At 35.5% G+C, this 25,756-nt stretch overlaps 1 protein-coding gene across 3 annotated transcripts in view; it reads left to right on the top strand.

Moving 5' to 3' along the window:
• The window catches only part of CSRNP3 (cysteine and serine rich nuclear protein 3), a 205,810-nt gene that overhangs the window by 76,689 nt on the left and 103,365 nt on the right, over nucleotides 1–25,756 (top strand). Inside the window, exon 1 of one of the 3 annotated variants that reach the window (XM_003921917.3) lies at nucleotides 24,762–25,755. The exons of the other annotated variants lie outside the window; for them this stretch is intronic. The gene's annotated coding sequence lies outside the window, so the exon portion shown is untranslated. Of the gene's footprint in view, nucleotides 1–24,761; nucleotide 25,756 lie in introns of those variants that run through there. 3 annotated transcript variants of the gene reach the window in all.

Here is a 25,756-nt window from a genome sequence, read left to right as displayed (position 1 = left end):
GTCTTTATGCAGGATATTTTTTCTTGACTACAAAAGAAACCATACTAATGGTAAGAAAAATGATTCAGATGTGCAGAAAGTTATAAAGAAAAACTAGTAAGAATACAAAGAAAAATCTAAAAACCACTTGTAATAATGACCTCAAGTTACCTACTGTTAAGTTTGGGTACTTACACATCTATGCTTTACATGGATTTTTAGTATATCATTTTACAAAGGTGACACAGATCATATGTGTTCTTTTCAAATCTAAAATTATTGTTTTAAATTTTAATTCATTTTGCTTGTATTTTGAAAATAATGCGTGCTTCTATCAAAGCATGCAAATACTAAAATGTGTGATGCAAAATGTAAAAGTCTCTCCTTCCACTATGAAAACTAATTTGTGGTTGCTAAATTCCTTCCTCAAAAACTGTCTGCCATTTTGGCATCCAGAACCATTTAGAAGGACTACTTAACAGAGTGAAGTGGAAATTCTCTCAAAATACTTCCTGGGAATAATTAATCAGAATTTTGCTTCTCCTAAAATACCATGTTAATACATAGGATTGGGGGGGTCTTAACATGATTGGATTCCCATTTCTGCCACCTACTAATAGTAGGATCTTTATTATTTCACCCCTTCTCAGCCTCAATTGTAAAATGAGATTAGTAACACATACCTCTCCAAGATACTCTGAGGATTAGATGGCAATACCACTACCTGACGCATGGGAAAGTATCCAATAAATATGATATGAATTGTCCAAACTACTCCATAGAACTATATTTATCTTGTAGCTAGATTTACACAGGAAATGATATTGTATTGACCTTATTTATTTATATCCAATAGTCTGTGTCTTATCACAATGATGGCAAACAAGATTTCTTTTTAAGTGTTGTAACATAACATAAATACTTCGCTAGGTCATAACATTTTTTTTTCAAGCAAAAGGAGTCTAAATTGTATGGAAATCATTATTTCCTAAAAATCAAGAGAAACATAATCCTAAATAAGCAAGTACATAAAATCTACTAGGAATCAGCCTGTTCTTTTTAAGTGACATATTTAATCCTGGGTATCTCACTATTTCTGTGATGATCTACTGTGGACAAGAAAGACTAAATAGTAGAGTTAGCCAGAATTGTGTCAAAAATTAATATGATCCATATTCATGGCATTTTCAGAACTACTCCTTTAGGAATTTCTATTCTAGTCTGGATGAAAAGAATTAACAACTAAAAATATCTTCCAACTGCTTACCTTCCTTTTAACTTCTTTTTTTAAAATTGTTTTTCTGAGTTAATGTCCTTTTCTCTCTCTCTCTCTTTCTTTCTTTCTTTCTTTTTTAAAGTAGTAAAGGCTATTATGGCTTACTTGAGTCAATCTGCTTTTGAATTCTTGAATGCTTTAAACCTGGCTACCTAATCTACTCTTAGCTATATTGAGATTACCTCAAAATGCTGTGAAGGAGTAATTCTGAGGTGGTGATTCACATTGTGAAGACAATTTTATTTATAATCTGTGCTAATAGAGACTGCCTTGTTAGGGAATCTATACCTCAGAACCCTGTGAAATCTGGTAAGGGCCAGAAATAGATGTCATCTTTTCTAGTATAAAAATATAAATGCTTTTCCAAGATTCACAACTAAAATCAGTTCATTGGGAGAGTTGAAAGGCAGGGTAATAAATGTAAATTCAAATTTGAGACCAATTTGAAAGTCTATACCTGTAGTCAGTTAATACGAGTTAATTGCAACTGGTTACTAAATTAGGCAGATATAGAACTTGGTTTCTCCAGCATAGAAAACACAGGGATTCTGTCCATTCTTTGACTCTTTTTTACCTCTAAGTAACTTACCCAACCCTTTTTAAGCCTAAATGTGGCAGCTCTCAATTACATAGAGCATTATTGTTCTCGATGAACTGTTGCATTTTTATCTATGTCATTTAAATCTTCACAAAATCACTGAAAGACACATCTCTTCACTGACTCTCAAATTGGGAAGAATTGAAGGAGGCAGGAAATATGACACAATGTGGCATGACAAGGAGAAAGAGATGATATTTTTTCTACCCATTAAACCCCCCTACAAGGCCACAGAGGCCCTGGAGTAAAATGAAGATTCATTGTATGGCAGCCTACAGGAGCTTTCAGTCTTGCTGTAGTCCATATGGTGCAGACAACGTGTCTTTTCACATTTGTATTGATGTCTAGAGATAATCATCAAAATGACCTTGAGAATGTGGAGATGAAAAAAGATAACAGCTCAGTCCTTGGTTTTTCTATAGTCTGTCATACCTCGCTGAGGAATCATAATACTTTAGAGTGGGAAGCACTTTTTAAAAAATCTTTAACAATTAAATTGTCACTATACACGTAGGACCTTGAATATTCTAAGGCCTGGCTAAATATCCCTAGCCTTAGCAAGGAATTTCAGATGTAGTGAAATGTTAAACACTCCTCTCAGAACCATGCTGATCATTGTTAATGATTTGAGGACAAAAACAAGGACATTAATAAAAAAGCCATCACATTTTTAATGGCAATGGCAATGCATGAACAAAACGATTTTTAAAAGCAAAGAGAAAGATATGGGTGTCAAATGAAAAGAGGCAAAATATTACTTTGATATTATAGAATATTATTATAAATAAGACCCTATTTTAGAGAGTATTTCAATATATCAGTGAGCCTGTGGATAAATTATAATGTGATCCTGTGGAAGAAAGAAAAATCAAGGGGAACAGAGTGGACAATTTATTTTGAATAGAGTGGGAATGATATGAACAGCTCAATTAAGTGCCAACAGTTTAGAATTAGCTAAGAGTCATTGTCTTCTTGGGACAAATAAATTCTAGCTCTTCTAACTTGCTTTACGCTTCACATAAATGTGAACTAAAATATGCTTACATTGTTCCTGTTGACAACAGAGCAAACCAAAAAAGGCTTCATTTGCTGAGTAGAAATAAAGATTAATTCATTCTTGTTTTCCAGAACACAGTCAAGGCACCCTTTTTTTTCAGTTTCTATATTTAGAGCAATGTAGGTATATTTTCACTGGACAAATGTGGCGCAATCCATCCTGAGTCTTGCCCATTCCTTATTGTCCTACTTTATCCCTCTGTCACTTGCACATGCTCACTGGCTAGTCCTTGGGAGGCTACCACCCCTCCTCAGGCAAAGGATGCTTTCGGAGTCACTGGTTCTGTGCAAGAATAGCCATTTGGGAGGATGATGGGTGTAAACTTTTTCTCAAACATTGCTTCTCTGCATTTTTGGTTTTACCACATAACTTGCCCTTCTCTACCTCACCTCCCAAAGAAGACTTACTTTTATTCACTTCTGAAATCAGCCTCTCAGATCTACTTTCTCTTACCTTTTTCTATCATCTGCCTCCAGAACTGGACAGCTTTTATGGCCCATTCTTATGCCATCATTCTTTGATGCTAAATTTTCCCAGGCTTTAGATTTAATTCCAAGGTTGTTCCCACATGGAGTCTTGAAGTTCCTTTTTCACACCTGCTAATTCACACTAATACCCCTAGTCATTTCATCTCTACTCAGAGCCCTAGGGTGACATACTCTTATGTGTTCTGCGTACCCCAATGTGAACTCTATAAAACCATGTTAAAACAGACATTGGAAAAGTTCCCACCAGGAGAAAATGAAGTTTCCTTCACACCTTATTTCTATGATGCCTTATTTATTTTCCCAAAAATCTTTTAGTCTCCCCCAGTACCCAGGTGAATAGAGGGAACTCCTGTTGCCCTCTGTCTGCCATTGATCTTTCTTTCTCTGTCATCCCTTGCTGCTAAATCACACGTGGAGATGGAGAAATTTTAAAATAAAAACTCTCACATGTGTCTTATATGTATCCAGTAACAGCAGCAGTCAGTTTCATAAAGCCCCTGCAGATCTTGCTAATAGCTATTCCTGTCTAATTCTAGCTGTTCAGTGCTAAAATAGAAAGCTGAGAGAACAAAGTTGTATTCCCAGAGGAATTTAAAACTGTAGCACTTGATAACAAGTAAAAATAAATTATATTCAATAAAGTGCTGATTTGCAAACTGCATGGCTATACCGTGAAACATTGGGTTACCACTGTTTCCTGTAGCAAAAAAGAACATAGGAATTATTAAAAAAAAAAAAAAATCTCAGTACTCCATACATGTTTAGGCTGTGATGTCAACCTGTTTTCAAGTGAGCCAGATATATAGCAGGAGGGCTTCAGAGAGCATTTTAAGAGTTGCAAAAGAAATACAGAAATTCAATAATATGAAAAGTGTGAAAAAACATTCATATTTATTTTCATTGAGGAATCTAACCTATGAATTATTATGGCACAATGATAAATCATCAAGGCAGCCTACATTTCTGGCTTAAGAAAACGTTATGAAAAACATTATCAGCACAGCATGGGGAACCCAGGCTGCTGAGTAGGCCAGTGTTCTGACCCAAAATTTTGGATCACTTTTCCCTCTCCACATCTTTCATTTATCAGCATGTTGGTCAGTGTGGCTCAAATGGAAATTTAATTAAAAGAGAAGAAAGCCATTAATTTTTCTGCAAACATCTAAATAATGATCTTATGGAATTCTCAATTAATGTTAAGTGTGTTATATATTAAAAAAATAGTCTCAAGACAGGACTCCATTTTCTGGTGCTCTTAAGCCACTCACTTGAGACCCTGTAGCTCTCTCTTTCAGTAATCTGAATAGAAAACCAACTATGCATTTCAACACAAAGCTCACCTTCAGTCAATCAATATAAGGTGAGGTATAATTTGGTTTTTGCAACACAACTTAGGTGATTGTAAGCTGTGGAAACAATAGATAATAAAAGTTAAAATTTATTGAGTTCAGCATGAACCAGGTATCTGATCATCACTTTATATCTCCTTTAACCTTCACCAACCTAAAAGGAACAAACTAACATTATCTTCTTAAACAGTCATCCTCAGACCCTCTGATACCCTCTTTCCCTGAAAATGTTAGCTCTTCTTTCACTGTTTTTCTAATACCATACCTTCATAATTCTTTTTTTCTTTTTTTCTTTTTTCTTTTTTCTTTTTCTTTTTTTTTTTTTTTTTTTTGAGACGGAGTCTCACTCTGCTGTCCAGGCTGGAGTGTGCAATCTTGGCTCACTGCAACCTTTGCCTCCTGGGTTCTAGCGATCCTTCCGCCTCAAACTCCTGAGTAGCTGACACTGCAGTGTGTGCCACCATGCCCAGGCTAAGTTTTGATTTTTAATAGAGACGGGGTTTCACCATGTTGGCCAGGCTGTTCTTGAACTCCTGACCTCAAGTGATCTGCCTGTCTCAGCCTTCCACCATGCTGGAATTACAGGCATGAGCCACTGCACCTGGCCATACCTTCATAATTATTTGTAATATCCATGTTCATGTAGATGATTCTTCCAGTGTTAGTATTGTGATTATGTTCTCCAATGCTGTTATGTTTCATTTCTATGTATGTACCATGCACATTTTTATGACCAGTAACTGTAGTCTTTTCATTATCTCAATCTCAAGCAGCATATTGTCTAGCCCCTACCTCCTATCTCTCTAGGTCTCTTCTTCCATCAATCAGAATCCTATAGCTCTTCTACCTCACCGGGACCTACACTGCATTGATCACACCACCTTCCAAGTACATCCTCCTTTCTAACATAACCTAAATTCCATGGGCCATCATTGTAATCACTTCCTTAAGTTTACTTTCAATTCCCTTTGCCCCTATCTCTTGTTTTATAGAATATGCCTGGTATGACCCCACATTCTATACCTATTTTCATACAGCCAAACATGGCTGGAGAAAGTGTACATCTGTGCTAAGGTATTTCCATTTAAATTCACAACCACTAATTTCAACTTAGTGCAGGTGGTTGCCACTAATTCTTATTTCCCAGATCTACTTATTTTCTCCCTCTCCAGATTTCTTTCTTTTCTTACTACCAAACCTCAGTTTCTCTCCACCCTCATCTTTATGATCAGCTTACGATCTTGTTTCCCATTTCACTGTTAAAGTATAAGCAGAACAGAACTTTTATAGGCTTTCCCACAAAATTTCTACCTTCCATTTGTCATTATGGATGTTTATGTTTCTATCCAAAGCCAGGTACTCATCTGGTGATGAGTAGGTCTCATTTCTTGTTACCTACCCAAAGACACTGCTCCCAGCAGATACCTCACTGTCCTACATCATCAATATCTCCAATCAATATCTCAAGTTAATCTGTCCTACATCATCAATATCATTTCTAAGAGCATATAAATATCCTGGCTTTTTTTTTAATTTAAAAATGAAAAGTCTCTTTTGCCCCACGTCACCTTCCATCTACTGCCCCATTTCTTCCCCATCTGCTTAACAAAACTCCTTGAAAGAGCTGTTTATCCTCTGATCAGGCATTGGCCTCACAATGTCTTCAAAACTGTTTGTGAAGATCACAGTGTCTTTTGCATTTCTACTTCTAATTGTAAATTTTCAGCCTTCCGCTTACTTGACCCATCAGTAGCTGTAGAGAGTTGATCGCTCCCTCATGCATGCTATACAATCCCACCTACTCCTCATTTTGTAAGACTCTCTTTGCTGCCAGGAAACCACATACATTCTTGTTTTTTCTCCTATCAAATTTTCTGCCTCTTAGTTTCCTGTGCTGGTTCTTCTTCGTTTCCTCAATTACTAAACATTGGAGCACAAAAGACTTAGTCTTTAGACTGCCTCCTTTTTCTGTCTAGGCTTTAAATATTATCTGTTCACTGGAAAACTTTCATCTTAAGCTTGAAATCCTTCCACAAACTTCAAGTTTTATATATAGAGAGAGATAGACAGAACTACCTATTTGAAGTCTCCACTTGAATATGTAATAGATATCTCAAGTTAATTTGAACTAACCTGAATTCTCGTTCTTACCCATCACTCTGAAAACCTTTGCAGACTTTCTCAGAACCAACTGCTAATATCATTATTGTGATCACACAGGTGAGAATCCTTGGACTCAAGATTGTGTACTCATTTTCTCCTCACCCACCATGTAGAAAATTATTTTGGCTTTACTCCAAAAGATATTCAGAATAAATCATTTTTTTATACCATGCGATCCATGCCACCATCTTTTATTATCTGGAAGTTTGGAAGAGCCTCCTAATGAGGCCCCTGATTCCACCTTGCTCTCCTTTCAAGCAGCCAGAGTCATCTTAAACCTTGTGCAGATCATTTATTCCTCTGCTCAGGACCCTCCACTGACTCTTTATTTCACTCAGAGTCAAAGTCAGAGTTCTTACCATAGGCTGCAAGTTGTAACACTGTCTGCTGCTCTTCTCACTTCCTGCCAAGCATATTAACTACATCTGACTTCAGCTCCTCGCTGCCTCACTTGCTCACTCATCTGCAACACTCTGGCATCCTTGTTGTTGAACATCTCAGATCCTTTGCATTTGCTGTTTCTTCTTTCTAGAATTCTCTTTACCCCAGATATTCTCTCAGCTTACCTCCTCACCTCTTTCAGCTCTTTGTTCAAATATTGCTTCTCAATGCACCCTTCCCTAAGCAGAAAGAATTTGCTTACCACATCCTGCAATATAAGACTCTACTTCCTACCCCAACACACTTACCACTACCTAATATACTGTATGTTTAGTTTCTTTTTGCCTGCCTATTTGCTTGGTCCCTTTTTTCTTCCACCAGAATGAAAGCTCCTTGAGGATAAGACTTTTTGTGTGTGCCTAGAATAATATCTGTAATATAAATAGCATATGCTCAATAGATATTTTTTCATGAATGAATTGAGTTTTCATTTTACAAATGAGGAAACTGGCTTCAAAAGTACAAAGCCCAAAACCATAGAGCAAGTAAGCTGTGGCACTGAGAATGGAATGAGGGCAATATGACCCCTGCGGCATCTTTTCTCACCGTTTTCCCCTAGATACCTCTAAATGGTTTGCCAAGTCATTCAGCCTCTTCATTTAGGCCTGTTTACCAGATACTGGACTAGGAGCTGGGGAGTCGATGACTAACGTACCATACTGAGATGGTTACATAGGCGAGAAGGACCACTTTCAATACAACTGGGCAAATAAAATGAAAACGATGACAGAAGGCCCTTATCCCAGTTTTATAAATTCAGAGGCTGAATCTTAATATGTGAGTAGGCATTAGTCAGATGAAGAAAAGAGGAGCTATTTTAGGTAACAGAAATAGCATGTGCAATGTCATGGATGCATACGGTTGCATTTTATGTCCAGTTTCTATTATTGGGGAATAAAAAGTGACATAGGATATAATCAAAGATAAGACTGAGACAGGAAGTGGAGTCTAAATGGTGGAGGGGTTTGGTGCCATGCCTGTTATCTTGATAGTGTGTCCCTCAGGAGTTTAGCAGGGGAGTTCTTGGTTTAGGTTTGTGTTTTAGATTGCCTATCTGGTAGTGCTGTGAAAAGGGAGACCAGTGGTTAGACTGGTGCCATTAGGGGAAGACAGAAGTAGCAGGGATGCTGCCGAAGGTACAGAACTGAGAACCATTTGGAGGAAAAGTCAGCAATGATTAGTAACTAAATAAATCAGATTAGGGGCAGGGAAGGAAAGCATTGAGGGTGATTCCAGGTTTCTTGGATTCAGCAACTGGGATAGTGTTACTGGACTAAGAAATGGGTTGCAAGAGGAGAGGGATATTTGATGGCAATGACTATAGGTTCACTGTTTGACACACTGACTTTGAGATTCCTGAGGCAAATCCAAGTGGTGAAACAGGTTTGAAGATCTAAACAGTTATCAAGGTTAGACATGTAGATATGGAGGTCATCTACAAAAAAAATAAAACTCGAACCCTGAGAATGAATTAGATAGCCAAGGTAAGCAGAAAGGGAGCAGAAAGCAGTGGGTCAAGAACTCTGGGGACCTGCAAGTGGGACTAGTTGCAGGAGACAGGGTTGGATGAAGAGGGACCTGCCATGGCAACCAAGAATCAAAAGTCAGAGAGGTGGAAGAAAACTAGGAGAATTTAATGGGAGTGACAAAAATAGAACATTTCCAAAGGTCTGAGAAAAATAAGAAAGAAAATCTGTATTGAAAAGGTCAGTTTTAAAAGACTGGTGGGAGCAGATTCATTGTATCTAAATGAGAGAGGAGATGAGAAATTAAATTAGTTCTCAAAATTATTGGACATAAGGGGGGGACAATATCAATATAGCAATGCAAGAAGAGCTTTTCTTGTTTTGACTTTTGAATAAAACGAGAAGATGTGATCTGAACTGATAGCCCAAACACACTGAAATTACCCAATAGTTGTTTATGGCTGGTGCCAGCTCGAATTGACTAACTTATCTATTTGGATTGCCTAGAAACCAGAGTCATGGCTAGAAAGCACAGTCATTGCTAACTATTTGTAATATTCTCCTCAGTGTGATTTTAGACTGAGGGCAAGTAGAAAAGGAAGTGTGGCAAAAGTGGCAATCTTGTATAGCAAGGGTCAGCAAACCATGGCCTGTGGTACAAATTTGGCCCACTATCTGTTTGTATATGGCCTTCAAAGAGTGGTTCTACATTTTAAAATGAATGAGAAAAGAAAGAAAAGAACACTTCGTGAAACATGAAAATTTTATTAAATTCAAATTTTAATGCCTACATATAAAGTTTTATAGGAACACAGACACATTCATTTATATATATTTATATATTTATATCTTATCTACAGCTGCTTACACATTGAAACAACAGTTGAGTAGCTGTGATAGCAAGCATATGTTTTGCAAAAGCCTAAAATATTTACTGCGTGGCTTATTACAGAATAAACTTGTTGACCCCTGATTTATAGTGTCATATCTGAGAAGAAAGAGGGAGATGGAGTTAGAGAGAGGGAGAAAATGGAATCAAAGGTGCATATGGAAAAATCGGCCTTAAAAAGAATAAAAGGATACTTCATCTTGTAAAACTGGGGGAAAGGGTGACAGGGCTGTGCAAATATAGACCAGTTTGTTGGTGCTGAAGGAGAAAGAGGAGGGAGCTCCCCCCACAACCATATACACCCCACACTCTAAGTTAAATGTGTTGGCTGCCATTGATCATGACATTCTAGAGGACAAAAACTGTGTCGTATTCATCTCTGCCTCCCCCACAGCTTTCAGCACAGCGCCTTCCTTTCAGCCATTCTCACTAAATATTTAATTGAATCCCAGGTGAAACTCTATTATAAGCACATTCCTAGAAACCTCTGCCCTTGGGGCTTGCATTTAATTCCCTTACTATGTAGCCTGCATTTATTAAAGTTTGATGTTATGTTTAGAGGTGTGAAGAAAATGGAATCCGGTTTCTTAGTTAATTTTCACTTGGCTAAATGGAGTCAATATTGTTAGAGAGAGTTAATATTCTTATTAATATTGGCCATTTTTCCCTTTCTTCAGCCTGAATAGTTCTACAAGTTACTAAAGAAATTTTGAGAATAAATACTATACAAAGATAAGGCATTCATGCAGATTTTTTAAAAAGCCACTAGCAACGTGAAAAGAAAATCAGGACCACAGGGAGAGTTGAAAAATTAAGGGGGAAAAAAAACTATTGTAGATTAGAGAATATGGCAACACTTGGTTATTTTATTTGGCCAGCATGGTGGATTTTAAGAGTCTGAATATTAATGTCCTTGAGTATACACTACTCATTCACTGCCACTGTCACAGTCGCTCATGTCTTATACCTGCTCATACAAATGGATTGCCAGTCTGGACCTGAAAGGAACTGACATGTATAATTGCCAGTGAAGGGTTATCTGAAAGCACAAGAGAAGTCTGCATGACCAGCTTGAGGTTTACCTTTTATCATGGCATGTATATTTTCAAAGAAGTTACTGAGCAATTTTCTCTGCCTCTAGGAGGACCATCTCTGTACCATTTAAATTGCTATTTCCATTTTTAAAACATTTGTAGGAAAGAAATCCATCATTCCACCATTAAAAAATGGAAAAATAGCCAGGTAAGATAATAAAAAAGTTGGCCAAGTGCAGTAGCTCAAACTTATAATCCCAGCACTCTGGGAGACCAAGGTGGGCAGATCACAAGGTCGAGAGATTGAGACCATCCTAGCCAACATGGTCAAATCCCATCTCTACTAAAACAAAACGAACAAACAAACAAACAAACAAAAATTAGCTGGGCATGGTGGTGCGTGCCTATAGTCCCAGCCACTCGGGAGGCTAAGGCAGGAGAATTGCTTGAACCCTGGGTGGGCAGAGGTTGCAGTGAGCTGAGATCGTGCTACTACACTCCAGCCTGGGCAGCTGAGGGAGATTCCGTCTCAAAAATAAAAAAGATAATAAAAGAGTTTGTAAAACACACACAAAGACACATTTAGATGAATATACACAGATTTATTGTGATTAGCCAAATCACGTGTTTACTATGTAGCCAAAATAATTAAGCAAATTTTAAAAAAATAAACAGCAAGCATGTGGAAGTGTCAATGATTTTACCTATTACTCACCTCATTCTGAATGGGAAAATGAATTCTGCCAGCACTTAGTTGTCTAATGTTCTTTAGTTCCCCTCAATAAATCTTTGCATCTTTAAAGGGAGCTGTTTAAGTAATGACCTATAATGACATTCATCTTGCCATGATCATTCTCATTATTAATCTTCTAATAGGCATAGATTGCTGAAAGGAATACTCTAATGAGACTGATGACAGTGGCGTAGTTCCCAGCTAACCAAACCTACATACTCATCTAAATCGTCTGTAGTACAGCATAGACGACAGCACAACATAGGCTTCAATAAGGTGATGTGTCAGAGACTACTGAAAAAGAGAGAAAGAGACAAAGACAGAAAGAGAAGTGCAAAGAAGGAAAAAAGGCAAATTACTTTGCCTGTTAATCATATGGAAATTGGAATATAGGTGTTTTTATTTCTTTTGTCTGTGTTCATTATATTCAAAATTTTGGTTCTTTGGTACTTTGCCACTTTTGTTAATAAATCTCTCTGGTACTGGAAAAAGACAGAGTTTGGTCGGAGAAGGTGAGAAATATAAATAATACAGTCTCTCAACTATTGACCTCTGCTGCTGAAAGTGTTCCCTTTAAGATCACTTGTTCCACATAGTATAATACTCCTCATAGATAAAGGCTAAGTGAAATTGGATATAGTCTTCAGTTGAACATGCTTTTTACTATCTTAATTTTTCGCTTTCTAACTGAAAAAGCTTTAGATACACTATGCCAAGATAAATGCTGGGAAACTGACATTTTAAAAAAATAAACAAAAATAATTTATTAATAGACTATATGGAAGGAGTCCCAGAGTCATTCACAAGTAAAGAAAAAGGATGTGTAATAAAACTAATAGTGGTCCTAATGAGGAAAATCAGGCTCTATTGTCACCATTTAGCTTTGACATTTTAGAATGTAAAATAATACAATTAAAACAAAAGATCTATAAAAACAAATCAAATATGAAACGTATTAAGTGTGCACATTAAGTATCTTTCTACTCTATTTGTCCCATATTATGATATTACTCTGAATGTAAAATTTTTCTTAAACTAACAGATCATTTTGTAAGGACAGATTACAATTAGATTCTGTTGCTTTCCTTAGGGAGCTCACAGTGTTATTATTTCACCTGTAAATTTTCCTCTTGTTATATGGTGGAATGATGGACTTCTTTCCTCAAAGTGTTTATTGAATGGAATATCAATGTCAATGGTATAGATGTAGCCATCCCTAGAGGCAGAAGAAATTGCTCAGTGACTTCTGTAAAGCCATTTTGAAAATTATCCATGTTGCTAACCTGTGTAGGAAGAGAATTGGGTAGTTACTACCTTTTGCTAGCAACCACCTCAACCACAACTTTTATAACTATCATGAACAATCCTTATTCATCTATCTCTTTTCCTGCATCCTCTTTTGTCATGATACTCTGTAGCTAACCCAAGCTTTACACTATCTTTTCTCTCTGCCCTTAAGCCATCTGGTTCCCACTGAGTGAGTCTATTCCCTACAGCCGTCATATCTACTCTGATGGTGTCCACCTAAACCACAGGAAGCATAACTGTAGTTTTGTAGCATTTGCTACCAAATGGACCTCGAGTTATTAAAATCATTCTGGTTTAGGTAGAAAGCAAAGCAATGCAGTTATCAGGTGTACTATCTAAAAGCAAAGCTCAAAATATCTATGAATAATTTTGTTAACTGCTCAATCAGATATGAAATGCAGATCCTTATGGTAAACCAGACTTTCTCCGTTTATGTACTTGGCTTGCAGATCTAATCTTTCAGTAGTATGTATTTAATCGCTTTAAACTGTTTGTTTCTCTAGTATTCACGATATGAATTGGCTCACTGGAGCTTACGTTTGAGAAGCAAAAAATGCTATTACTTTTATATTTAGTTATAGCTGTCCACTTTTGCATAGTGTGTTTAGGGACAGAAAACATACCTTTAAATACTACCTGTCTTATATACAAAAGGAAATACCTTAATTCCTTAAATTCGTTAATAAGTACTAGCCCTTGTCAAATTCTGCCTTTGAATACAATTTAAAATTTTTTGCAGTTAAATAATAAACGTCAAAATACTCAAGTTGAAAACAGCATTAGTCTAAACTAGGAAAGTGGCCACTTGAAATCTTTATGACTTACATTTGTTGTCAGTAAAACTGTATAAAGTAACAAGTATGGGGTCCTCCTACATTTCATGTCTACTGACAGATGAAAGCAAATGTCTAAAACTTATAGGGAGAAAATTCAAGTTCATCAAAAGTTGCATACATTCAAGTTCAGATACAGAAAACCCCCAAAAGACCATACTGGGCTCCAAAAGGGAGAATGGTTGATTTTTTTTTTTTCTCTTCTTCAAAAGTAATTTTTTACTTTTTCAATTCAGTAATGATTCCTCTGTTTGTTCTGGTTTCTTGATATTCTAGAAAAAGTCATTTCAATGTTGGCAATTTATTCACTGAACCCAAAATGGACTGTTCATTTGGGTGGTATTCTCTCTGCAAATATTACAATATTACATTTACTCTCTCTTCAGTGAATGTAATGCAAATGCTTACAAAATTGTTGCAGTATAGGCCAGATTGTAATTTCTTTTGTTCTAGGAAATTCTCAACAACAAAACAAATTTTAATATTTGCTGCTCCACAGTGTCTTCTGCCTTAAAAAGAAAGAATAGACAGTTGTGATAGACAAAAAAAGCCAGTAAGGAATTTGTTTTGTAAACTCTTTTCTTTCTGGTCTGTTGTAGGTTTAGCTGGGATGGGCAGGGAGGGCTTCTCATTATTAATCAATGTCTCAATAAGTACTTTTTATGTTAAATACTAATAAAGTCCAGTGAAATTAATTCTGAATGGATATACTGAATGAATTAATTCTGAATGAAAAATTATTCTCTATGTAATATTAACACATGAACATTTTATTCTAACTTAGTTTTTTTTTATTTAACACACGCCATGAGTTGACAGAAAGCTTTTGTTGACAGAAATAGTATTATATATTTGCTGATGTGTGGATCCAAATGTAAAAATGTTCACAAACAGCCATTAGGAAAGCCTGAACACCCCCTGATGTACAAGTGCCCCTTTTTTAAAAGAAATCTACCTGTGACTCCAAAGAGATCACATTAGATAACTGTGTGCAAAATCACAGAACTGGTCTTGGACAGACAAGGAGACAGGCTGAAGCACGTCTCTCCTACATTTGAAAGAAAAGGAGGGAAAGGAGAAAAGTCGTTGACAACGGGAATGATAACGATGATTGGTGCTTGAGAGAAGGGCCCAAGAAGTTTTATCAGTAGGGTAAATTTTTAACAAGGCTGAAAATGTGTTACCAGCTGTGGAACAGCTGCAACTGGGGAAAAATTGCAAGACATTTTGTCTGATCCAATTCTCATAACCCTGTTGTTGGGGGAGAAAAAGTGTATGCACTATCTCTAGCTTTTCATCTGTTTCATTTAGACAAGCTAGAAAAACACAAACTGAAAGTCGGTGTTAAATAATAATTCTTTCCTCTGAGTGATTTGAATCTTAGCAGCACATTCTAAAGACAGCTATCTCAATGCTTGTGTCTACTGTATGTCTATATTCTAAAAGCACTTTCACAAAAAAAACTTGTTAAATAGTGTTGAGCATTTCTCACGGCAAAGGTTTGTGGTGGACTCTAAGAATATAAATATGAATAAGACAGGGCTTTTGTTCTTGAGATTGCAGTTTATTAATATATTTCTAGAAATCCAAACATATTAATAAGGCATAGTGTTATAAAATTTATAGCAGAGTAATAAAGAGATATGAAAGAGAACTAAAGGGACAAGTTTTTTCACTCCACGTAAAATGATATGGGAAGAGGCTCTAAAGAGAGGGCCCTTTAGAGCTGAGCCTTCAAGAGGGTGGGAGAGTTAACCTGATGAAGGAGAGAAGAGAGTGTGTTAAGTCAGCGGATGGTATTAACATTACTATTGTGCTATAGAGTGAAAATGTGCTTCTGTATCAGAATCCCCTATTTATAGCCAAAAACTTACTGGCCAATACAGATTAAAAGCTACCTCTCAAATTGTTGCCTGGGAAACACTATGTAATGACTGGTTCTTTTTAAATACACAATCGTTAAAGCAAACTAAATTTGGCCCGAGAAGGACTCCATACTTCCATACTTGAGTCCTTGTGGAGGAGTGGATGGATTCTAACCTAACTTAATAGACAAAATTGAAAAACTAACTTAGGAGCACGCACCTGTAATGATAACTGAGTCTTGGCCAACAACCCAGTGGCCAAACTTCAATCACTCATAGACTGCTAAGTATTCAAATTGCATTTAAATAAGGTAAACGTCAACCTGTAACCAACCGAACTGTTTCTATACCTCACCGCTGATTTCTGTACCTCATTTCCCTTTTTTTTTTTTTTTTTTTTTTTGTCTATATATCTTTTCCCACCATGTGACATGAGTCTGCGAATCTGTTGTGATCCTAGGGGCTGCTCAATTAAACTTTTTAAAATTTAATTTGGCTGAAATTTTTCTTTTATCACAATTAATACCCATAACAAAACTCAGTGGTAGTATGCTTAAAGGCCGGGCGCCGTGGCTCAAGCTTGTAATCCCAGCACTATGGGAGGCCGAGGTGGGTGGATTATGAGGTCGAGAGATCGAGACCATCCTGGTCAACATGGTGAAACCCCGTCTCTACTAAAAATACAAAAAATTAGCTGGGCATGGTGGCGCATGCCTGTAATCCCAGCTACTCAGGAGGCTGAGGCAAGAGAATTGCCTGAACCCAGGAGGCGGAGGTTGCGGTGAGCCGAGATCGCGCCATTGCACTCCAGCCTGGGTAACAAGAGCGAAACTCCGTCTCAAAAAATAAATAAATAAATAAATAAAAATTAAAAAAAAAAATAAAAAGAATAAAAAAAAGTATGCTTAGGTTCAGAAAACTTTAGCACCGGGTCTCTCTGGGCTAGCAAGAAAGCACAAGTTCAACTGCTCGACCTTTGTCTTTCAGGCGCCCTCTGAGTGTAACGGAGACATAGTATAAAGACATTGATATTGTTGCAATTAGATGTTTATGCCACAGACCTTCTCTGGTGTTTCTGCTGTTAAATTTCATGTGAAACTATATAATGCCCAGCTACAAATTTTTCTGGATTCTGAACATCTTCCTCCAACAAAACAAGTAGCACATCCCTGTAGTGCCCCTTGTCATTTTTCATGAAAATAAAATCTCCCCCACTTCCCCAGGCAAGTAAACTAATTTATCATCGGGTATGGTTTGGCAGCTGGGTCTGTGGTGTCACTCCCTGACACCTTAATGTGCCACCTCTAATCACCCTTTTTGGTCTATTGTCACCTAGGGAAAGAATGGAAACAGTTACGTGAACGCCTCTGCAGTACCTGGGAAACAAATTTAGAAGAGCAGCATAGTGTGTGATTTCTTAAAGAAAATGTTCAAAGAAATCTGTTCATCAAGCAAAGCAATCAAGTGTTTAGGAATCCTAGTATGGCATCAAATTTCAAATTCAGCCTAAGGGTGGAGAGTGGAAGCAAAGGTCAATTTCCTTGATATCTAAAAGCTTAAACATAGCAGCAGTTGCAATTACTTAGAAAGTGTTCCTTCTTAGGCCGGGCACGGTGGCTCACGCCTGTAATCCCAGTACTTTGGGAGGCCGAGGCGGGTGGATCACGAGGTCAAGAGATCGAGACCATCCCGGTCAACATGGTGAAACCCCGTCTCTACTAAAAATACAAAAAATTAGCTGGGCATGGTGGCACGTGCCTGTAATCCCAGCTACTCAGGAGGCTGAGGCAGGAGAATTGCCTGAACCCAGGGGGCGGAGGTTGCAGTGAGCCGAGATCACGCCATTGCACTCCAGCCTGGGTAACAAGAGCGAAACTCCGTCTCAAAAAAAAAAAAAAAAAAAAAAAAAAAAAAGAAAGTGTTCCTTTTTTTAAAAAAATGCTTTTATTCTTATTAAAATAACTTTTTATATAACTAATTCCAATACAATAACAATTCTAATATTAAATTTGGCATTGTATTAACAGAAAGATGAAAAACATAGAAAAAGCCAAAGTAGAAATTAAAATGATGCATTATGTAATTCTAAGAAATTTTATCATTTTGATTATATTTCTCCGATTTTATGCTTATGTGTATTTCAAAAACTGAGATCACAGTGTGCATATTGTTTTATACTAGAACACAATCCCTTAAATTTTTATATTTCTCTCTAGTCTTCTTCTGTACCTATTAGTTGTTATCATATTTGTCTGTATTTCTGGTCAATTTTTTCACTAATTTTTATTTTGTAAACATTCTTATTGTTTTTACAAAATCATGACTGATTTTAATCATGATAGATATCCTACTATATATATAAATCATATAGTAAATATATATATATTCTATATATGAATATATATTCTACTATATATGAATATATATTCTACTATATATGAATATATATTAAATATACTTGAGTGATTTAAAGCTTTAATTATTATAAACGTAGTTTCTTAAAAATTGTCTGTGTTTAAAAGCTGCATTCTTTTTGTTGCTACCTGGTACCACAGTGGCCATAGAATATGGTAAACTGGAGTGATGTAGGATGTAACCACAGGCTTCCCAGGGCAAAGAAATATTGTACAAATATGATGTAACAAATACAGAGGGACGACATTAAAGCGCCTCACTGTTAGTGACTGAGAAACAGTAGCAGTATAATGCCCAAATTTTGTCTAAGCTATCATAATTGCATGTTCCATAGATAATCATCAGAAATTAAAGAGGCAAAGATCTGAATCATGCTATGGCCTACAAAGAGTAGCAGTTGCTGTAGTGTCCATGGATGTCAGCTAAAATTGTCGGGGGTCCTAATATTCCAATAAAATGTGTCTACACCTCTCTCTTTTCGTAATAACACAAAGTGGTATTTCGTAATAACACATAGCACATTCTTAGAATATCTAAGTAGAGTTTATTGAGACTGCTATCAAACTAGCTTATTTTTACTAATTTGTTTACAAGGCTAATTGCTTTTCTTGAATGAAATGTTGATGTTCTAAACTAATGAAGGTGTGAAAAGAGTATCTGTCCTTCAGCAAGATCATGAGAATTAAATACCACTACCTTCTAATATGAAGGAACACATATGTACTATAACAATATGTGTATATAACAAGCATACCCCAGTGTAAGAAGGCTGCATAATTTCCTTCCTTCCATAAATAAAAAAACAGAGCCAAATATGTTTGGATCATAGTTTCATGTAATAGTGCTCTTTGATAAAAATAGACATGAATAATGAATACTAAATAGGAAGCTGACTATATGAACAAGAAATAAAATGCATGCCTCATATCAAAGAAGCCAGCCACTAGCATTAATAGCAAGCCATGGAATTAGCTCATTAAAACATTTGCCTAAAGGAGAAATCTAATTTATTTCTTGTATTTATTCATGTTGTATGATTAATAGGAAGCATGGAGGTGGATTTCCTGATCAGGAGCATGATTTTAATCTGCACAGAATACTTTTATATCGTCTTCTTACATGAACATTACAATTAAGTTCAATTGATGGTACTCAAGATTTGGAGTTTTACTGTAAAAAAAGTAACCACTTTTTGTTTTTTCTTAACCATTAATCAGGCCACTGAGAGAAATTCTGTGCTTTTAAAAGTTAACTGTGACAGACAGAATTGTCTATCTGGGTTCATAGACAAAATCTATGAATCTCCGTTCTTCCAAACCCTCTATCAAATTCACTCTTTTAAAATTCTCCTGAGTTATTTAATAAAACTCAGTTGTAATCAAACCAGTCAAATACCCTGAGTGACTACAGACAGACTCTAAGATGCGTTTCAAACATCCTAGCATTACAAATGCACAATCCTATGGAGATTAAAAAAAAATCTTAGCATTTTCAGAGTGATTTTTAGTTTCCTTCACACATACATTAGTCATGCCTCAATATGTGTGTACATTCTAGCCCTTCTGCCTAGAATACCCTTATTTTCCACAAAAGAACTCCTACTCATTCCTCAAGATTTAGTTCCCATGTCACCTCTTCTGCAAAGCCCACCATGACTACCTTAGTTAAGATGTCACGGTAGTGCCATACTGGGTTAAAACCATACTACCTGAGTTGGATTACTGTCTCTATCATGTGATGCCTCAGTGATTTCATCTATAAAATGGAGATAGTAAAAGTAGCTACCTCATAGGCTTGTTGTGACAGTTATATGAGTTAATTAATACATTCAGAGCCCTTTGGATATTGTAAATTCTTGATAACTATTAGCTATTTTTAGATAGCATTGTGCACACTACCATATCCAACTATTTTTTTAAAATTTTCTGTGGAGATGGGGTCTTACCGCATTGCCTAGGCTGTATATTCTTACATATTCTTCAATTATAGAACTCCTTTCATTATGCTGTAACATCTCTTTCTATCTTTCCCTGCCTCTAGACGGAGAGCCACTTAGCTTGCAGACTGCCAGCTCTCTAACATGTCAGAACAATGAACTGGTTCTGAAAGTACAGAACTCAGTGAATGTAAAATGGATAAATGTATGAATTAATGTGTAAATGATGAATGAATCCAAATGAATAATATGCCAAAGTTGTTTCTGTATGTCTCTATGATACAAATAAAAGTAATCTCATTTTATTAACCAAGTATTTGTGGACTTGTATTGGTGAAATAAAATGTAGGAAACTCTTTTTCTTATGCCTTGACTCCAAAGGCAGTGTCATAACCCTTTTACTTACAGTGCAACCAATAATAGGACCATCAGTCTTATTATTTTTTAAAAAACCTGCTCAGTTCATATTTGACTTTGGCATATACTGTTTTACTCCATATTTTATTTTGTCACAGGTTAGACATCAGATCAAATCATTACAGTTAGCATTTATGGTGCTAAGAAATAAATGTATCTTTTGTGTTCTCAAAGAGGTGGTCTGCTTCATTTATTCTTTTCTCTCAATAAATGCTGTTTTCTAATGTCTTTGTATTGATAGAGACTTAAGGGTGGGGAAAATCTGGATACTTTCGTCTCTGTGCCACTTTGTATAAAGAATTCTTACAGCCATGTTCAAATGATTTATGTACATATTGTAGATGCAGTAGCATCAATTATAGAGCTACCCCTACCACTTAACTTGCAACATTCTGAGTGGCCATTCACTGGCCACTTAAGTTAACATCTGCTGCTTTGGTAGTCTAATATCCAAATAGAATGAAAAATCAAAAGGATAAAACTCCAGTAAGCTTGTTTACTTCAATAAGTAATGGTGGTGGTGGTGGTGGTGGTGGTGGTAGTGGCGGTGGTGGTGGTGGGGTGTGTGTGTGTGTGTGTGTGTGTGTGTGTGTGTGTGTGTTTTAAGTCTTAGTCTGCATTATCCAAAGTTATCTGTTTCTTATCCTTGCATAGCTAAAACATATTTGTCTTTTCTGCACATTTTTTTCCTAAATTAGAAATCAGACACAAGAAAAAATACAACACAGTCCACTATATACATTATTTAAGGGTGGTCCTGTTGTTTTACAGTTACTCTCAGTTTTCCAAACATAACATTAACTATATTTGATACAAATAATTTTTTGCAATGCTGGAAAGTTAACCGAGGCAAATATGAATAAAAATGCCTGTGAAATTACTGAATCTGTGTAACAAAACTAGTTTAATTAATGCTCTTCAAGATATAATTGGCAGTTGAATCATTGAACCATTGACTTTTAAGGCTACCAGTAAGATCGGAGACCAGTTTATCTAAACAATTTCAAATATTTCATCATTCTTTCTGATACCTTCTTTTCTTCTCCTTCTTTAGTCCTGCCTTTCGTTCATGCCCCCATTGTTTCTTGCTGATTCTTCATGAGATCCCTGCTGCTGCCCCAGTGCTCCTCCAGGTTCTTCCTCAACTGCCAAAATTGTCTTCTTTACTCATTACTTTGCCCATAGCGCTTATCTTATCCCCTGGTGACTTTACAATGTCCTGCATGTTGCAAACATCTTCTCACCTCCAGCTTCACAGGGCTCTGAGAGAGCCCTAGACATCCTCCCTCAAAGTCCCAATACATGCCTAAATCTTCTGTCACCCAAGTCTCCTCAAAGACCCTCTTATTGTAGTTAGTAAAGCTCTTGCCTTTGTTTCTGGGCTTTTCCCAAAGGGCCACTTACAACTAGGAACTCCCTTTTCTCCCAGAGCGCCTATCTGTGTCTTCTCCACCATGAAAGCCTCAGGGTAATGAATCCTTTTACATGGCAGCTAGGAGTTCTTGGACAGAGTGTTTCAAGAGGCTCAAGTGGAAGCCACAGGGTTTCCTAGGACCTAGACTGGGAATTTCCAGAACATCACTTCTGTAGTCTCTACTGGTTAAGCAAATCACTCAGACCAGCTAAGAATAAAGGTGGAGGAAATTAGATTCTACTTCTTGCTGGAAAGAATAGCAAAAATATGTAGCCATTTTTAAAAATTTGATTTAAAATAATTTTTATGAAGAGAAGTTTTATCTCTTCTAGACTATAATATCCAAAAGTAAAAGGCTAAATTACAATTTGACATTTGATAAATTATTTTTAATTACACAAAGGATTTTTCTGATTTTAGCAGATATATTGAAAATAAAGAAATTTATTCATTATGCATGAAATACATATTCACGTAATAAAATATTCAAACTTTTGGAAAAGTCCCATTGACACTTTCACATAACATGCTCAGCACATTTTTTTTTTAAGCTAAGGAGACTATGATCTCCTTGAGAACAGTGTATATTTCATATTTCATTTTTATATCCCTAGCAACTGTCTCAAAACCTGGTATATGGAATCTTCTCAATAAATGTCTGTTAAATTGAATTGAATTAGTCCTGAATTTTGAGTTTGACGTAGCCAATTGATTAACTTCTCTGAATGTGTTGTGAAGGAGAAGAAAATATAGCAAGAAAATCCAGCGTCATCAAGGGTGAATCCAACAGTACCAACTTGTGTATGTACCAGTTAATATGGTTCTAGGAAACACAGGTGATAGTGTTAGTAAATCTTTCTTCATGCATAGAATGTTCAAGACATCGTCCAGTTAGCATACGTTCATGTCTAAATTACTGCAAGAACTGGATAGCAAACATTTTGGATTACTTCTGATAAGCTCTGGTTATTTTGTACGAAAAGGGAGTAAATAATTCTATGAGGCCTATTTGGAGAAAAAGCAAGCTAATAAAAAGTCAACTGAAAGAACTGACTTTTATTTTTTTCCCAATTCACAGCTTTTAATGTGGCAGAGTAAATTAAAACATTCTTTAAATCTTGGATGGAATTTGCTTCTCACAGCTATGATCTTTTTTTTTCTTTGTTAATTTCATATTTTAAAAAAACTCTTGGCCCATAAAATCGTTTTATAAGCAGAGCCACCATTGTACCTTGTGTAATTTTAGAATCTTGGTGACTATCCTCTTGCCATCTCATTGGTTACAGAGTTTTGATTAGAAGGATGGGCATATTTTGTAATTTGTTTTTATCCTGAGGCAATTTTATGAGATTTCAAATTATACTACTTCCCAAATTTAATTCTATTTATTCTGCATGTATTAGGGAAAAAAAAATTACCGCTTATATTCAAAAGGCCTATCTACTTATTTTATCTATCTGTGTTGTTAGAATAATTCATTTAAAAATTCCTTTAAGCAATTGTTAGATTATATATCATATCTTTCAATTTTATCAATACTAATTGACAATACTTGGTTAAAGCCAATTTAAGGAACTAAAGTACAAATTATTGCTATAGGTTTCCAGGACATACTTTCCAAAGACTTTTCTGTTCCTGGTTTCCAGACTTGAAAACTAAGGCATAAGATTCTGGAAAAACTCACCAAGGTCATTTATGACAATAGCAGACCTGGAGAGATTATTACCATTCCATGATTCTTTCTCTTTCTAGTTCTTATGTCCACTTTTAAATACCTTTTTCAACATGAATTAATTATCAGGTTCTTATATTTAATACCATACACTATAGACTTCCCATTGGAAAGTCACTGTTTTATTGGCGATTTGTTTTCATTGCTAGCTATTTTCATATTTCTTGTATTTAGTTATAATTATTTCTTATTGTTAAATTATTCCTTTGCATATATACACATAAATTTCACATATATGTGGATTTTTTTTCAAATTTCACAATCCTTGTTCCCCCACTCCCACTCCCTAAAAACTTGCAAGTAACTTAGTTTTCTGCTGATTCTTTCCTTCCATTGGGCAACCATTTTATTTCACTGTTTTTTGAAGTGATGCAGTAAGAAAAAAATGGCTGCCTTTTGTTTACGTCCTTGTACATAAGCATGAGTGACATCATCACATATATTAACTAGGATATACATATCTTAAGAACCCAGAAGTATAAGCCAGAAACACTATATTTTCCTTTTTCTTTTAATGCCCTAAGGTTTTGCAGCTTTAGCATAGCTCTAATGCTGTGCTAAAAATGACATGAACATTTTGGGATAAATGCATTAAAATGATGTTATCTAAAACATATCTGAATATTTCTTTCAATGTGAAGAAAAACCCATCAAAAGATACTTATTTAAATTATAAATATTCTAGATTAATGCTAACCCTACAAATAATATTATAAAGAAAGCTATTAACTCATTGTATTTAAAAGCTAAGCTACTTAACCATACTTGCCTATTCTGGTTTTAAATTATTTTTTAAAATTTCAATTGACACACAAAAAATTTTGAGTTATAATATTTTTCCCCCAAAGAATTTCTTATTAATAGAAGGCTTAAGCAAAAATATATACATATATATGTATATTCACTTTTTAATTACTGAATTATTTATAAGTGCCATTAAATTACTGTATATCTAACTATTTAGAAAATTTATTTTTTCATCTGCATTTATGGTGCTTCTGACTTTTCCTTCTGTGCTCTTTGTTGCACTTTGCATGCATTTGTCATAAGATTTTCACTGAGACTTAAAAGCAACAAGCTTTCAAATACCATTTTAATTTAGACAGTCATTAAACAGTTAAGGAATTGATTTTTTAAAAAATAAGTTTCAATAGCTAAATAGTTCTTTATTTGGAAATCCACAATTTTTAGTTTTTGAGGAATAATTTTAGATATTTAAAAATATTTTTAGAAAGATAATCTGACCATAGACACATACACACACATATGTGTATATATATTAATGTAATATTTATGCATTAAAAAATTCCTATAAATGTTAAATAGTTTTCCCTGAAACTACATGTTAACACTAAAATCAGATAAGGTAAATCATATGCTTTATTAAGGTAAGCTCTCTAAAATAAGTTACTGCAATTTTTAAAATAAATATAAACATATGTCCTTTAGAACTTATATTGAAATCTGCATTGTTCCTTTAAGTCAGCTGTTCTAGGAATGTGTCATCTTTTGAAAAGATAAATTAATCATCTACTTCATTTATATACATCAACAAAAATGATTCACCCTCTCATCTACTTTATCAAAATTAATTAGGATATCTATTTTTATTCAAATATAGTATCTTTTAGTGACTGAGATTTTATTTGAGGACATTTTGAAGGAAACAGCAATAATCTTTTTATTTAAAAAAAAAAAACACACACAAGAAAAAGAAATGCCAGCAATCTAAAGGTTAAAACATATTGCCAAATCATTCAGTAGCGCAAAGCTCTTTAATAACATTTGTACAAAAGTACTTTCAGAAAGTATGAGATAGGAAATGGCTTTTTGCAAGTTCTCCTTCCTTAAATTATTATTCAGCCGCTTATTAAAATAAAATCTAGTTAACTTCTTTTGAGGCTTGCTCAAACATTTTCTATAATAATAAAAAAAAAATCTTGTGAAGGGATTTCCATAAGTTGTGCTGCATTAATGACTTAGAGCAGCTTCCTTATCTGTTATTCCTTCCTCCTAGTAGACCTCAGCTGATAAAAATAACCATAGACACAGTGAAGTCAGTGGCACGCCTGGCTCTCTCAGGCAAAACTCCATGTGATCACATATAGGCAGCCTCAGTGAGGCTGATGCCGTGCAGCAAGCAGTAGGTAATGAGTCTTTGTGCAGAGTGAAGCTCTTGTCGCTGAACAATAAAGCATATGGTACAAGCAATAAAACACAGGGCTGGGAAATTTAAGAAGATTCCTCTGAACCAGGAAGAACTGTGTCTTCGGTGATGCTGACACATATTATAAAATGATAATTTATTTTGGATCCTAATGAATAAAGAGTGCAAGGACTAAGACTACAGCTATTTGAACAGG

This window comes from Saimiri boliviensis, chromosome 5, assembly GCF_048565385.1.
Source record: "Saimiri boliviensis isolate mSaiBol1 chromosome 5, mSaiBol1.pri, whole genome shotgun sequence".
NCBI lineage: Eukaryota > Metazoa > Chordata > Mammalia > Primates > Cebidae > Saimiri > Saimiri boliviensis.
Note: the sequence above shows the minus strand (reverse complement) of the source record. Positions and strands in the feature narration are given on the sequence as shown.